Raw genomic sequence first — 14,396 nt, forward strand, 5'->3', positions numbered from 1 at the left:
AAATGCTAATTACACTACATTACTAATTACTAATAGAGGTACATACACTAATAGACTAATAGAGACGTACAGCTGTCATAGTAACATTTCACATGACGTAGACGTCTATAGAATAATATGAGCTCAACATCCCACAACTGTTCAGTTTGTAATTATACACAAGAAGTCAAAAGTATGATGACAGAGCCAACATGAGGATTTTAAGCAACACCCTGTTGTGCTTATACAACATATATATTAAATATAAATATATATATTAAATATAAATATTAAATATATATTAAATATAAATATATATTAAATATAAAGATATATTAAATATAAATATATATATTAAATATAAATATATATATATTAAATATATATATATTAGATATAAATATATATATATATACATAATTAAAACACACTTTAATGAACTGTTGTGCTAATTGGCGACATTATCACCTGATTTTTCTACAGTATTTCTACTGCTATCAGATCGTAGTAAACAAGACATGATATATATAAATATATATATATATATATATATATAAATATAATAGCAGATATTTGCTATGCAGACTTTTTAGCATCTGCGAGCAGGATGTGTGCTGGAGACGGTCCACCCGTGTGCTCTAGCTTTTGAGCTGCACACTAATGGACTCAACAAGTTAAACACCGTTGGCATATATCCAACATGATGTGCTCCGAGGAAGGCAGTGCAACAGTAGCTTTACAATTATGTAAAAACTGAGATACCTCGCTAACCGCTTCCTACAGGAAGATCACAGCATACAGAAGGTTTTTTTTTTTCTAGTTACTGAATAGCAAAGATTAGTTTTGAAACCGAGCTGCTTCAATTACAATGCAGTAAAGTCCTGCAGAGGGATGACCATGAAAAGGAATGATTAGAACAACAAAGTGAGAAGAAAGAACACAATCATACAATTATACGTTTCATTGTCTTGATTATTTCAAATGAATTATAAGAACAATGAAAAGAAAGTTAAAGAAACCTTTTTTCCTTTAATTTTGGGCCTACCTTTTTGTGTTCGTTTAAAGCCGTACTCGTCCATGCTGACAAACAGAAGAACACATTTCTTGCAAAGTCATGGCAGCTGTAAGAGAGCAGTCCTGGAAGTGGAAAATATTCAAAGTTGGCTTAAAAGAGAGACTTTTTTTTTTTTTTTTCATTCTTATCATCTGTAGCTTTATCACTTCAGTCACAATAAGGTGCTGAGTTGCCCTGAGGGAAGGTGATTCACTGTCTGGATACACCACAAAACGACATGCCTTCGTAACGCAGCGCCGATAACGATTAACAAACGGTTCTGAGTAGATTAATCCAAACCAAAGTCACTTCAACATTAGATTTGGCAGAGAGCAGGCATGAGCGCAGCTTCCAAAGAAACAAGCAGTTTCATTTTACTCATGATAAAGTGCCTGTTGGTCCTTTCTTTAGACACAATCCGTTTGAGGAACCTGTAACTCTAAAGTGTCAGAAGAACCATCGGGTACGTTTTATTCACTTCATTCTGTCGTCATCGGTGTCCTCGTCGCTTTGCTTCTTTGCTTTTCATCCAGATTGCGAGTACTTTTTATTTTGCTTCCATGAAGCAATGTTTGTCTTGTGTTTTTTTCTGTGAGCTGTGTGCAGTCACAGTTCCCTGCAGGTTCAACTTCTCTTAATTGTTCAGTGACCTTTCCATATACCCTCAGCAATTAGCTGATGAGTTTGTCTGTACTGTGGGTCAGTATCATTGGGTTGCAATCAACACAAATACAAGGAGGCTGTTCAGAAGAGGGACTAGCTTGGCATTCGAGGACCCTTACCTTACTACATTTCATTAATTACAAAACAATTATCAAATGGTGTTTGATGAAAGGGAGGCACATAACAAATGTTAACCTAGATGGATTATACCAGAAGTACAGGCAGAATCATCAGAATTAACCCTGGATGAGGATTGTCATCCCTGTAATTATACTGTAAATCTACATAATATCAAGAATGTTCCAACTTATAAACACACGCACTGATATTTAATCTCCTCAACAACAGAGAATCCTTTTCCCCAACAACCTAGCAGTGAACATAGCTTCATGCTGGCAACACAAACAGCACATTTGCAGCAGTTGCCATGTGTTTAGAAAGACCACATCAGGAACCAAAGCTCCTTTTATATCTCCCCTCTTCCCCTCAACTTACAGACGAATGTTCACTAAAGTGGATGTAAATGGAAGGTACTACAAAAATGGACAAAACATATAATTAAACCCAAAACACATTTTATAAAACAGGTTAAGATAACTGAAAATCAACCACATTTCCCTTCAAATTTGGTGTATATGCTGTTAAATTCCTTTCCAAATACAGTTTGAAGGAATCATGCGGAGTCTATTCTCTTGCAAGGTTCTTTCCAACCCAGTCATTTTCTGAAGTCGCTCATTAGGGTTTGGGCTCAAAATAGGAATAAGTACAAAGCATGGACCTCCGAGACCAGAGTTAGTGTCCAGCGTCCAGCTGTAGATTTACTGTGGGTCAAAAAAACATTCCAACTTTAGGACAATGGTTGGTAAATATGCTGAAGACGAAGGCTGCAGATCCATGTTAGGGACTGATTTAAACCAGCTGCTACTGTGACAATGACAACATCCAATGGTACAGTTGTTGACTTTGCTAACACAAATTATGAATGTAGTTTCAAAGAGACAGGTCATTTTGTTTTCTGGAATGTTTATGTTGGTTTATTTATTAATGTTGTATTCATGTGTGAAATGTCCATTTTCATCTCAGACATACATGCACACAAACGGCCTGAGGCTTCGGCACCACCTGGTTCGGTTTAGAAAACGATTATGGTTTTGGTTAAAAAGAGAATCTTCCCTACGTTTCATGTACATTTACTTATTTGTGTTATTTACAATAAATCTTCGTTGATTATTGTTTTTTCACAGACCTGAACAACAGTCTCCTCAGTGTAAGTCCTGAGCTTGGTCCATCCAAACATCCCTGACGGACTTTGTACCTCCTCATGTTCTCCTTCTTCAACAGCTCCCTCTAAAAATGGAGCTTCTCATCATTTTCTTTCCGTTATTGTGAAACTGATGCATTTGGTGTTTTGGACCGATGTACCGACATGTACTGCTGAGAGGTCGACCAAACGTTACCTCACTGCAACAGGAAACCGGCTGTAATCATTAGACTTAGACGTTATTAGTCCCACAGGGGGGACATTTAGTCGTCACAGCAGCATAGAAACACAAAAAGGTGCACACAATATGAAGAAATGTACAAATACATGGACATAAACTGAGATGGATTAAAAACTATTATTTTAGAAAAAAATAAGAGCAATCAATAAATACCCACAATCACAAACTATATACACAAAAACAAATAAAATAAATAAATCCAGCATGGGATGGATGGAAAGTGTCAGGTGCTATGAAATGAAAATAAATCCAGTAAAGCAGCAACGAGGTGTTTGTACAGCGATAGAATTCAGCAGCTTTATTCAAATCTGATAATGTTAATGATCACGTCAGATTTCCTGTTTGGGGCTGTGGACACTGACATACTGTCACCGTTCCTTTCAGGGCACCAACGGACATTGTGGTGGTCTCGGTCAGCGAGTGAGGCGCTCATTATTTTGTTACTATGGAAAATATATGTTTTAACAAGGGTATAGAGCTCTGCAAACTATTGACTGGGCTACTGTAACTGGGCCTGCAGGATTGCAGCCCACGTACTGTATAATTGTTGATGAGTATCACTGCCCGTCTAGTGCACAAAAGTACGTCAGCATTATCTTCATTATGAGTTGATATCGACGCTTCTGGTAGTCAGACGCAGAAAGATGTCTATCACCACGACACCGTCCACCCGCCGTTCTCCCACCACCTGAGTTGTGATATTCCTTTAAAGCTGCAATTATCAGAAGATTAACAAGTTCATGCTGCTACGACAGGATGCTGTGAGAGTAAATTTTAGTTCCAAGAGCACTTGGCCGTTTGCCATCGCTGAAGGTGACAGAAATCTTGCCGATCTTGCACGATATTGAAGGGGGACGGTCGGAGCTGGCTGGGTGGAGCTTATGAATCTGAAAGTCATTGCTGCTGTTTGGGCTTCCACGCTGCCCTCACTGCCCCAGTCCACCAGATCAGCTTTACTCAGCAGATTCCTCTCCTGTGGGAGACGGAGGAGAGGCAGCAGGCGGCTGAAAGCCCTGTAACCTAACACATGGCTAAAGCCTCTACTGTCCTAATGCTAATTATTGATCAGGTGATTAAGGCAGATGAAGAGATTTTTTTTTTAAGTGAGAGCTGTGATTGTGCATCTCCGAGTTGTCTAGAAAGAGCTGCCAAAAGATCAATACTTTCAATCAAACCAGAGAGCTCTTCTGTCAGTCACGCTGAGTAAGGTGATTACAATTGAGTCTTAAGACAATGAAGAACTTCACGGGGCTTCCTCAGGCACACTTGGACTCCTCGCAGGGAGTCTAATGAACTCAGACCTGCTAAATAGGCCTTTGAACCACTTCAGCTGAGACCCTGAGAGACTGGCACAGCAGCACCGCTGCCAAATTCACCAGGTCTCATCTGTGAGCACACGTGAACACACAAAGACGAGGAGCAGCAAAACTGCAGCCTATCATGATAAAAAACAAAACTAAACAAGAGACAGCTCTGATGAGCATTTAAACCTGAAATCAAGTCCTTAAACAAATCGGTCTTTCCTGCATGTGGAGTTTGGAAAGTGAAGCCGTGCTGGCAGGAGGTTATATGGTCAGAAACAGCAGGAGAAAATGACGTTCTGCATATTCATACTCGCAGTCAAAGCAACTACCGCTTGTATTCTTTGAATGCACACGATTTCAAACTCGGGTCTTTTGATAGAGAACAGGAAGTGCTGAACACAATTTCTGAAGAAATTAAATGATAATGCAGGATTAGCATGTGAAAGATTAACCCTTTGTTTTTCATTCTTTTTCTTTTAAACTGATCTCGACACATCAGAGAAAAAGTGGAGGAAAATATCCGCTCTATTTAAAGCACTTCTCTACGTTTCTCAGCACCGACACAAGTTATTATAATGATTTAACAATGGCGTAGATAAATAAGCGAGCCTTTTGCGAAAGGCATTATTACAGAATTCTTCAAAAAGAGCGATTGGCACCTAAACGATCATTGCACCATCATGCTGAGCAAAGACTCCTGCATGTGTGGAACAAAGCTTCAGTAGTTTTGTGATGGGGATCTTTCTCTGTCTTTAACAGGCAACATGTAGCAGCATTCATCCCTCTGTGGCTGACACCAGCCTTTCAGGGAGCAGGTGACTTGTTAGTACTCTAAGCAACAACGGGAACAGATGTGTCCCTGACAGTGGATGGATGGTCAGGGTCCATCTGGTCAGTGCAGCCCTGGACAGGAATGATGAATACAGCTTCATCAGTGAATAGCTGTCATCAATCGCGTGGCGTGGCGATGGCCGGTGACAGCCACACGCCGGCCCCGGGCCCCAGGTGTGGTGAGCACAAAGCCGGCTGGCTCTGGAATGCAGGTCAATCAGGAAAGTCTGAGCCAATGCTCCGATGTAAAGTGCATGCATTACCAAGCAGATGAAGTGCATTGCGTAGAGAATCGGCTGGTTCTTTGATACATAAGCAGACTGGGTCGCAGATTTATTTCACCACAGGGTTGTTACTGAGCCGCCGTGCTAAGGACGAGTACCAGGCGTCTAGACAAGTCATGGCTCTACATTGTCTTCCCTGGCGGTCCCAGATGAAATGTGCTGCATCCTTGTCTGCTTCAGTGCATAGACATGGAGAGGTACTAAAACACTGACCTTGCTCCGGACCATTCTGAATATGTTATGGCTCCTGGTTCCCTTGAACTGTCACAACTTTAAATCGAACACTTCTAATGCTTTCATACACTGTGTCGTGGTCATTATGCAGGATGCAGGATAATATCTTCATAGGAATCATACTGTTCATCTTGGTTTTACTTCTTATGTTGTAAGAAAAGACAAAACATACCTTGAAGCAAAGCAGATCTTATCCTAATGGCCAACATGCCCAGAGGGGTTTGTTCTGAGCCCTGGATGTGGGTGTGAACAGGTCATTTCAGTCTGTTGTCTGCCTCAACAATGCAGCTGTTTCTGATTGGCCATCACTGCAACTGGAAAATGAAATGACGAGTGACACAGTAGCTTTATTTCTTAAACAGAGAATGGACTAAATTTAATTATCTTTTATCGGTGAAATAAATATGTAAAAGATACCTGCAGCAGAATATCGAACGTGAGGAAGATCTCAAACAAATTCCTGCAGCTGCCTGAATACATGCAGGTTTTTTGTTTTTTTTTACCAGTTACAGATTAATAGTCGTCTTTACACAGCTGTCACTGATGTCATCCACATCTCAGTGTGAGGATATAAATAGCTTGGCCATGTGGCACACATTCAAGGAGAGGGGCCTAAACACAAGTGCACATATAAATGACCTAATAGGGAGCAGCGAAGTCTAATACATATTTATTGGCACATTTCATCGCCACTCTTGCTGAACACAAGTCTCAACCACTTATAATCCTTTCATATGTGACGATATCTTAAAGGCAAAATCAATCTTTTTTTTTTTTGATAATTGAAATGACAGTTATACAGTCAAAATAATACGGACTGAAAAACAGTATTTATTATAATTACAAATTAAACATAAAAAAAACAAAAAACGAATAGAACTAGCTGTTTTCTGGTGTGTATGAAAGTCAGCTCGGGATTGTCGAGAGATTCTGGTCCTGGATTTTGTATTTTGGTCCAGTTTTACCTTCAGAGACTTGGTTGCGTTTCATTTTTAAATGCAGACATTTTTGTGGCATAGTTGAGTAAATAATATCTGTAGATTGAAATGATAAAAACAATGTTTTAGATTTTGATTGCTGTCTATTTGCTATTAACAACATACACACTGTATTTTGTCTTAATTATAATACATTATAATTTGTCCATTTCATCTTGAATGATTTGCTTAAAAAAATGAAATAAAGCAATCTAACACAAACAGCATCAGAAAAAACCTAAAGGTTATCGATGCACTGTCATGGTTTGGGGTACTCAAGCTTGACTTATTTTCTTGACAGTGTAGAGGATTGCTTGTCATTTTCTTTTCTAAATCCTTTGGCTTGGTTCAGGCATTTCCTCTGTAAGCAGAGGAAGGTGCTATAAGCCAGCCGAGAGCCGGTTTGTACATTTTAGCTGCCCTGTCGTTTCCTCAGCAGGGTGTCTCCTGGGAAAATCAAGGGGAGGAGAAGGCCACGAGGGAGGGTTTGGCAGCAAACGTACACACAGCATTACATCTCCGAAACACATCGAGGTGTTGGTCGTCTGGTGCTGCTTAGATGTGATTAAGCTTCTGCCTCTTAGTTTGATGACCCTGCAGCCGGCGGGTTGCAGTGCCGGCTCTCTCTCCCCCTCTCTCTCCCTCCCCTCTATTTTTTCCGTCCCCTCCGACAGATGCTGCAGATGACCATCTCAACAAGAATCACTCTCATGTTTGAAGCTACACTTTGCTTTGTGAGGCTCCCTGAAACTGACATTAATCTACTTTTTCTTCTATATACTGACAAGAGCTTGGAATGGAGGTGTCACACTTGCAGACAGTGGAGGGGCAGCTCAGCTTTGACGGCCTTGCTAAAGCACTGCAGCTGCCTGTAACAGTCAGAGCGCTGCAAATTGGAAATCCAGAGGAGATCATCTGTAAAGAACACGTCTACCAGTGGTGTAGGATACAGCCAAGTCAGAGAGGGGAGATGAGAAAAAGCCAGAAAGCAAACAGCCTGGTGTAACGCCAATAAAAGCAGTCCAGTCACTCCGGCAGAATATAACAAGAATTTGACAGACAATTTTCCCATGAGACATCGGCACAGTAATGTAGAACAGGTAATGTATTGTGTCAAGAGTGGCCGTTCGGCTGTTTGTGTGCTTCACATCGTGAAGATCTTCAAACAAAAACTCTCCATCTCTCTGACATCTGCTGGGATGTTGAGTTTTACCGCGATCCCCGAGTATTTATTAGAACATGTCGAGCAAATTGCATTACCTAAAGGAATTTGACCAGGTCAGATGCAAAGATTGACTCCATGTATTAAAGTAATTCTTTTCTTTGGAGGGAACATATTGGCTTCTTAGCAGAAATACTTGTTATGAGTTCATTCAATCAGTGAACGATATCTTGGGATTTCTGAGGCTTTTCTCCTACAGTCCATGCTATTGAGCCTGTTGGCTTGATAAAAGGATCAGAAGCATTGCTCATTCATAGCTCAAGCTCAGTAACAATCACATCGTAATCATCCGGCTGCGTGTTCGGTTTTGTTATTGCTTCAATCCAAGCAAAGGGAAAACCCTTAAAGTGCAACATTTGCACAAATGCCCTCAATAATATCTTTGTCTCAAATTTCTCGTTCATTGGTGCATCTAGATATTTTATCAACTGCAACTTAAATGTTCTATTAAATACTGATAAACAAAAAAAAAACATGACAAGTATTTCAATGTAGCACCAACAATTAATCTTAAATCTATTTATTATCTAAAAGTGTTTTGTTTGTTATGATTCCTCATTTCCTGTGAAACACCAGCGACAGCTTTCCTCTGTGATCTAAGCTGAAATCGTTGCTGTTGGGTAGAATCAGTTGAGTCATTTGGATGCCTTGCTTACTATTAGGTTTGGTGATGGCAGAAGCCTTCAGCCTGCATTAAAGTAGACATCAGCCTACAAGAGAGAGCGGCCCGCGAGAGAGAACTACAGTACAAACTAACAATGGCAGCTCCAGTTTTTTTTTATATTTATAGCGCCCAGCAGGTGTCAGCCACAGCAGTCTCTCTGCCCCCTTTGACACCCCATGGCTGCTGCGCTCCACCGTATGAAAGAAAAGCGAGGGGGAGGGTGGGTAGCTGCCGCCTGGGATTAGGTACCTGAATCCAATCTTGAGGAGCAGTGGGCTCCAGTGGCGTTAAAGTGTTTTCTGGAGAATTTCTCATGTTCCCCACTAGCTGATTATTTCCAGATTTTAGTTCTGCCTCAGCGGAGATGAGCTCCACTCAGTTTTGCCAGTCGTGGTTAAGATGTAGCTTGACACTCACAGGCCGCACTCAGATGAGTTGTATAATCCCATTTAGGAGATCCCATAGGCAAATCGTAATTCCTGATATTAGCGTTTGTCAAAATGTCTGAATGCATTAAACGTTAACAATACATTAAAGGCATGCTGTAGGTAGATGGGTCTTTTTTTTTTTTTTTTTTACTGTATCTTTGCTTCAACCGTCAAAAAACAAAGGCATTCCTTTTCACCTCAGTTTGCCTTCGTCTTTCAGTGTCAGCACTGCTCTGTCTACTCTTGCTCATTAACCTTGCTTGTTCTTCCACTTCATAGCCCTGCTAATATGCCCCCCCCCCCCCCCCCCCCACACACACACACAACCCCACCCCCACAACTCCTAGAAGACTCTGAAACCCTTTGAATAACCAAAAGGAAGGAGGTCGTTTTTGCAGTGTAACTGCACAGTGACTTGGCTTCCAGCAGATTTTTAACGCCACAGGGTATCTGTACTCAAACCATGTACAACCATGTGTGTATATTGATTTGTTTAGCTGGAACATCTCATCATAGGGCTGTGTGCACTGCACCAGCTGTACTGAGCCGTTTAAATTACATGTGAAAGTAGAATTTCTTCTGCTTCTCAGTTATTAGAGCTGCAAATAAACCTTTAACACCACCAGAAAACATCAATGACGTACATTTTTCAAAGCAGACATTTAAGGAACAGATAATATAAACAATGTCTCGTTCTATTTAAGCGCTCCAGTTAACCATGAAAGTGTGACCTTGAGCCGGCACGCACAATAGCAGAACCTCCACAACTGTAAGGAGAAGTTAGACATTAATGATTTCATTACTTACACTTGTCCTTTTTATGTCAAAATGTCTTCCGTGAGGAAAAGGCCCTTCTGTATGTTGTTTACCTTCGGATCACACATTATGGCTTCAGATCACTTTCCTCTGTTGATTGGATGCTTTGTTTCAAACAGAAGGTCCCATATTGGGAAGATTTTACACAAAGCACCAAAACTGCTGTTGAGACTTCTCATTCAATGAACAAAATCTCATATTGTTTTTTGAAAGAAGATGCTTTCCCCAAACAAGTCTTCTCTCAGACATAAAAAAAAAAATGAAAAAAAAAATAAAAAGCCCACTTACAATCATTTAGTGAAAGAAAAACAAGGCATTTAACAAATCATTGAGGCTGGAGTTTACTAATCGGGATATAGACCTTCATTCTCACCAAGTCACATTTTAGTTGATAATTGACCTTTTATAATAAACAACCACTATCTAACAAATTCAACCATGTCAATGTATTGCTGCAGTGACTCGACCAACACGTAGTTGAGGATGTCCGACATGAGATTTGTGTTTAATCCAGATTTTTAGTAAGGAACGGCGCGAGCTGATATCAGGTTAAATCATGTAAAACGCCTCTCAGTCCACAGGATACCTTGTCACTGTCACGTTTTGCCTGCTTAGGCATGAACAGAACACGCACAATGCAAAGTATGTCTTCTCTAATCCAAACCATAAGCTTTTCCAAACCCCCCCTATAAGTATGTTTTACCTAAACCTAAGCGCTTAGTTTTTGTTAACGCACCTTACTTTTCATGCCTAAAGCAAAACGTCACGTTGACACGGTATTTTGTAGCGGACTGACTTCTGTATAATACGCATGATAATGAGTTGATGGTAGAAGAGGGATTTTTTTTTTTTTTTTTAATGGATGGCATAAAACCTCTCCTGACCTGATGCCACTTCATATTGTCCTAAACCAGTTCTCTTTCCAGGTAACCAACCTGGGGTGTCCCTTTACATGATTTAGCGTCATGCAGATTATGGAATTAAAAGCTTTGTGCCTCTGAATACATTCACACCGTGAATGAGCAGAAACAGCACAGGCAGATTTATCTTCATTAGGAACAAGAGGATAGGATATTGTGAGCAGAAGATTTTCAGTTGAAATCTGCTCTCAGTGCCCACACTCATGTCAAGTGTTCTCCAAACTATATAAAGTTTGAACTAAAGAGAACTTTATAAAGAGGATGAAAAATTCAAGTAAAGTGAATGTGCTTGAAGTTTAGTGGTGGGATAAAAACGATTAAAGGATAACATCACTGTGAATTTTCTCCAAACTCTCAGTATCTTCAAAGTAAATAAACTACAATTTCCAACATGAAGGAGCAGACAAAGAACGCAGCGCCACCTACAGCCTGTCGAAGAGGTCTGTGTACCGGCCAAACCCAATGATTGCCAAGTGATCCCTGAGTAGGTGCTAAACATCACTGCTTATGTGCTGGTTACTATAGCAACTGCACAAGCTAGACTTGGGGGCTGTCATTACAATTAACCCCTTTCATCTTTTTACCTTCAGAATATTTCTGATCATGTAATAACATGCAGTCCTTTCAGCCTTTGAATTATCGTCACGTCTTGTATTTTTGTCTTCGGTTTAGCAAATGTACCGACTTGCTGTTGTTCAAAGATCAGACGATTTCAATAGAAGATTTTAAATAACGCTTGATGGCTGGCTTAACTAAAACTTGTTGGGCTGCAGCTTGAAATCGTTTCTATTGAGTATGAGTGGAAGCAAAATGAGAAAGAAAGACAAGCGTTGGTTTCATAAGGAACTGCAACATTGCTGAAGATCTGTAAATTGTAATAATTATTATTACAATTAAGTTCAATGACATCTTGGAACTGTGGAGGAACTGTTGGCACAAAATCAAAACCTCCCTGTCTCACCTGACCTTGGTGTCAGTTTCAGCCATCTGTCATCTCAGTCAAACAAATAAAAGAGTGACACCAGCTATTTAACCACCACTTTTGTTTACTGGGACCCAGAAAAAACTAGAATTATGGCAAAAAAGGTTTTTGTATTGTTTAATGAAGACATTGATGAAGAGCTTGGGTACAAATAACGGCTCATAGCTTCCACAGAACACCTTTTCATTGTCATGAATTTTTGTAATTATGCTAACTTGTCATTTATGATTTGTACAGATTTCACAGTATAAAGCCTTCAAACACCTGAAATAACAGTGACTCAAGTGACGTAGTTAAGATGTAGAATAGGATAGAGCAGCTCTGTAGGACGGCTCATTACTCTCATTACTCCTCACTTTGGATGAGGGATCACATTTACAAAATAGTTGCCAAGATGGGCCCCATATCTCAGTTGTTGTTGCCCCTTGGAAGAAATAAAGTCATAGGATTGTTGTATTGAGTCACCTCTGACAGTTCATTTAAATATTTAAATACTGTAAACTTAAATACAATAATCTGCCCAAATGCAGCAAAAAAGAAAGAAAGAAAAAGCGTCCGATAAAGTTTAATCAGCGTTCGAGTATAATAGTAAGACCTACTTTAGATGTTGCCCGGCCAAAAGTAAAAAAAAGATTAATATGTGACCTACTTTATTTAGAAACTGAATGGTTTTAAAACAACTATATTATTTATGCAAGTAGTAATAGTACACAGTTCTAACAACCTGTCAAATGACAATGTGAATGAGGGTTTGCTTGTATTGATGAGCTTATAGTGGGAGAGTTTAGTTTTTAACTGGAGAAGAAGAGAAAAACCAAACATACTTTTGAGTGAAGGGAGACTTGAAGTTTTTTTTTATTAACTACTTAACTATTTTCATACGTCATGTGTTTGGTTTTGAATTAATTTAATGAGGGGTGTAATAGTGACGGAAATCTTTTATTTTCTCTATGTAGTATATTTTACAGTAATATGGATCACAGGAAGAATAATTACCATGAAGGGAACTGCTACTAAAAAGTGTTTCAACTATCTAATACATTAATTTCAATACCATATATCATATAGCTTTAAAAACTGCTTGAACGAAGAGTCTTTCTAACGCCGGTGCTGCTGTGTCGTACATGAACTCAGATGAACAGCTAAACTGCATCAGTTTGTTTATCTAAAGATTCCCTAAAGAAAGACTGCAAATATGTAATTATTGTTACTGTCTTATAATACAAGTTTTCTTCTTTGAAATGTTCCATTAAATTAATTGGGTGGGTGATGACAAAAGAACTTAATTAGTACGTACTGATTTGAGAAAGACGTGGTGGAGAAAATCATACTGATACAGATGACTGAGTCAGAAACAGGAATCCAGAAGGCCAAGACATGTAGACAGAGCTTTAATTCTTGGCTTGCTAAAGCATTAAGAGTGAGAAAGCCAACAATTTAAGCTCTTTGATGTCACTATTCATTCCAAGATGACGGCACATTCAACACAGTGAAGCCTCAGTGTTCTTGCTAATGATGACAGAGGAGGCCAGGATGGCAACAAGATCCAGGGGAATTCAACAAAATCCTCATTAATAGGTCTAATAATTAAAGTATTGATTAATTAGTCTTACATTGATTTACAGTCACACTATATCAAACCGTGAGTCTCTAATTACCGTGCCATTATGCCACGGGCTGACCTACTCATTTTTTGTCACATGTAATGAAAAAGAACATTTCTTTAACTGCCTTTTAAATTTTTGACCTGTAAAATTTTAATGGGGAGTACAGTGGGTGTCGAATCTGGATTGGCAGTAAAGTCATGGGTGGCTAATGTCTGTGAGTCTGGTTAAGTGGCTGTGCACACCAGGAGCTGAAACACCTCTCCAGAGGGATTGGTCAGGGTTACTCTGTTTAAACAAAAATGCATTCACCAGCCTCTGCAAAGGCCCAATGAATAATTACACAAAACTTGACTTCTCTAGTGTTTCAGCGCACTTTTTTACAAAGTGTTAAAACATCTGTGAAATACTCGCCAAAATGTTTTTAAGAAGAATGGAAATGTAGTTATCAAAGTTCTTTGATACAAGCACTTTTGGTAGTTGGCATCTGGTGGTTAGTTAATGAAGAGGTGTTGAACAGGAATTGAATCCTATTTTCCACTCCATAGAGTCAGAAAATGGTACTTTAGACACTCAGGAATCCTAATTTTCCTCCTGAAATTGGACATATGTAGACATGAGAGTGGGAAGCAGATCATCAACAACGTTTTGGCCGACCAGTGGCAGGTTTCAGGTCTGGATTAATCTGTCCACAGCTCCATCCATCAATAGTGATCTTCTCTGATCTGTATGAAATAGAAATGTCAGTCCAGGTTTGGTTGTTGTGTAGTCTGCTGTTTTAGCATTGCAGTCTTGTAACACTGTTGGGCTCGCGTTAGATTTGATTTATTTATAAATTCATTTATTGATGTAGCAGAACCTGAAACATCTTTTTTTAATTCCTCATATTCTTCTTCTTTGTCAAAACCCTGCAACTGGACCACCGGGAGTTT

Source organism: Embiotoca jacksoni, unplaced genomic scaffold (assembly GCF_022577435.1).
Source record: "Embiotoca jacksoni isolate LCO1_2020_lvr unplaced genomic scaffold, fEmbJac1.0.p SCAF_2, whole genome shotgun sequence".
NCBI classification, from domain to species: Eukaryota; Metazoa; Chordata; class Actinopteri; family Embiotocidae; genus Embiotoca; species Embiotoca jacksoni.